Consider the following 3127-nt stretch of genomic DNA (forward strand, 5'->3'; position numbering starts at 1 on the left):
TTCAAACCTTTTTTTGCAGAAGGTTGTTTCTGTAATAGTACTCCTGCAATAGCGTGCACTAAATAGCCGTCGTGAAAATCCTATTTAGGCATCTTTAGACGGTACAGTCTGTTATGTACCTAATTGGGCAAGGGGACCGCAAGGATTTTTAATTCACATGGCAAACGTGCAAAGAACGGCTGAAAAGCTTTTTTTACGGTAGTTGTCCAGAACGCAGCCTGCATAAAACAAAACAGAACGAGTGGTCGGGCGTTATCTAAACCAGACTAACCTGTGAAGAAAATCATTTTTGCGTTAAAGGGTCCCTGAAAGGCGATTTGAGCACACTAAATTAACTAGCGCAATCGTTAGGTTGGGTGGTGAACGTCACCTGTGTCAAGTCTACCTTTTGCAAGTATAGCGGAAAGCTCATAATTTCGTTGGAGAGTTCGCTGCCGCGTTCTCCCCTTTTCCTGGGTGTTTTTGGGCTGCGCCATCTTCGGCGTGTACGTCCTCGATTACCCCATGAGCGTCACGAGGCAGATAATATGCAATGGTAAGGCTTTTTCTCTCACTTCCGGCAAATAGAAGCCTCGTCTGCTCAGCGTCTACGAGTCGCGGCAGCGCCTTTGGGCAACCAGCGCTTCGTGCAGCACGCTTAACAGTATCGTGTTCGTCCATATTTACCTTTTTTTCTCTATTAGCACGCTTCTCATTAAGGCACGTTGGCTAGGCCGACACGACGACGATACAACGGCGACGCCGACTTCCGAGTTCGCAGAGTGCCTTGTCACACAACGCCGACGGCGACACGAACACGTCGACCGATTGAAAGCCCGCGAGGCGCAATGTTACTATTGGCGGTGAGATGTTTGAGTGGCGCCCCCTGGCTCTGACGTCAGCTTAGGGACTCACGCCGCTGTCGTCTGCTACACCTGCGCCGCTGAAACACTCGCTCGGCTGAGTTCCGCTTGTGACGAGCAGCACAACATAAACTAAAAATCGCCCGCGTTAATCTTTTAGGGCATCGAAAAGCGTATTTCCAGTAATTCAGTTATTTTTCCAGCTTCTGACAGCTCTTAATAACTTCAAGCTGTATACCGCAAAAGTTTGCAACGAATGAAGAGAGAGAGACCAACTTTCTTCAGATCATCGGCCAGATAATCGTGTGTAACTATTCCTTTCTAGCTTATTTGCCAGGTTCAGGGCTCAGAACTCCTCGATAAGTATGCAAAATGCGTAGGCTCCGCTAAAGTATTTTCGATATGTTCATATAAATACTCAACAGTCTGATGGTACGCACCAAGCAGCATCACACCCTACACGCGCATCGCAAAGCAGGAAACAAAGCCGTTGTCTTCTATTTCTTTCGTTGTTGTTGAGTTGTATCAGGTGAATGTTTTTTCCAAGGCACTAAATTTTCTGCGCTGCCACGCACGTCTTATTAGGAGGTTTGGGGATGTTTGAGAGGTGCAAATAGTTCGTGTGGATATGTTCTTCAGGCTGTGAGGCATACACTACAATCTTCAGAAATTGGCTTTCGGTATGGCTGCGTACAAGAAGGTGCATATCCGCAGCGTGAGTTTATTCACATGCAAATGCAATGAGAAGGTTTGTGCTGCGTCACCGCGAAACGGCGCAGACGACGTTGTCCAGAGTTCTGGAAGGCGACTTCTCCGCCCCCAATTTCTATCGTAACTAACGAACTGAATCTCAACATGAACAGCTATGGCATGATTACGGCGTTGAAGGCTTGATATACTCGCTGAGAAACGCAAGAAATGGTGTGCGTGCCGGTTTTCAGTATTATGAAGAATCATAACCGATCAATACCTCCAAGCAGCTATTTATTTTTTTCCAACCCCTTCAGGCGAAAAGAACAAATCCTTGCCTACTCGGGATGACATTCGATGAATTGAAGAAAATTATTCTTACTCTCTGTCCTGGACTGAGGAACCCGCCCACTAACGAGCTCGATTTTACTGCTAAAGTTTTTTCCTCCTCCTGCTCCTCCTCGTATACTCTTGAGTGCAGTGTTATTAATCTGAATATTGGGAAGGCATGGCTGTCGGAAATGTACCGAAATGTCCCTCAGAGGTCTGAAGAAGCATATTGTTATTGTATTTTTACCGTACACGTTTCCCGTTTTGCTTTATAAGCCTCCATACTGGTCAAAATTCTGCACCAGCACGCGCCTATACACACGTAGGTTATTTGGAACTCAACTTACATTTTTTGCGCCCCATAGTGCATGTCGGCACACTTTCATGCTATGATAACATAAAGTGATGTGATACAATACTTTCGAGCGTCCGGCAAGGTTGCAAAAACTGTTTTACCTTACATACGATTACCAGGAATCGTAGTGCCTTCTGCCAAAGGCGAGAGCCCCGAAGGCCTGGATTTTGTTTTGGTCTTGCATTTTCGCTGCTGTCGGTTTATAGACTGAGGATGTTCCCTTGTCCGAAAGATTTCTGAATACAGAAGTGACGCCTAGCTCCTACTCTCCGCGCAGGACCGGCTTCGCAGGAAAGGGGCCACGCCGGCAATGTTTCTTCCGAAGCGGTGCCGAAAACTATACTGTAAATCACCCCCTCAGCTAGTGTATGCGATTTTAAGTCTTTTCTTATAATAAAAAGTTGCGCATACGCAAAATCTCGTGCGGACAAACATCAAAAGTTAACCGAGTGCAAAGAAACAGCATATAGAGCGAGCCCGAGTGAAGCAGACGACAAATGCGAGAATCCCTTAGCCGACGTCACGAAGACGCCCTTCGCAGCGCCACCCGTGGTCGCGCTCACCGCCAATACTCGGTTACAACTTAGGAACGGCAACGGAAGTTGCCGCTGTGCCTCATCACCGCAGCCGGATGTTACTCCGCGCGCCGCAAGTAGTGCGTTACTGGGAATATTTTGAACATGGCACAAGCCGTTTCCGTAATTTTCTGTACTTAATATGTTTATAAAATACTGCAGCGATGACAGACAAACTACGCGAGGAAAAGTAGACGATATCGCGCATTCATAGCATCTCCGTTCAAAACGCGCGCGCCCGTTGACATTCGGGTCAGTCGCTTAGGCGGAGTGATACCGTATATGAGCTATTGCCGTTCTTAACTTGTTCCCAAGTATAGAATGGCTTGTTGTGG

Source organism: Haemaphysalis longicornis, unplaced genomic scaffold, assembly GCF_048455015.1.
Source record: "Haemaphysalis longicornis isolate Haplotype H1 unplaced genomic scaffold, Haemaphysalis longicornis Haplotype H1 scaffold_12, whole genome shotgun sequence".
NCBI lineage: Eukaryota > Metazoa > Arthropoda > Arachnida > Ixodida > Ixodidae > Haemaphysalis > Haemaphysalis longicornis.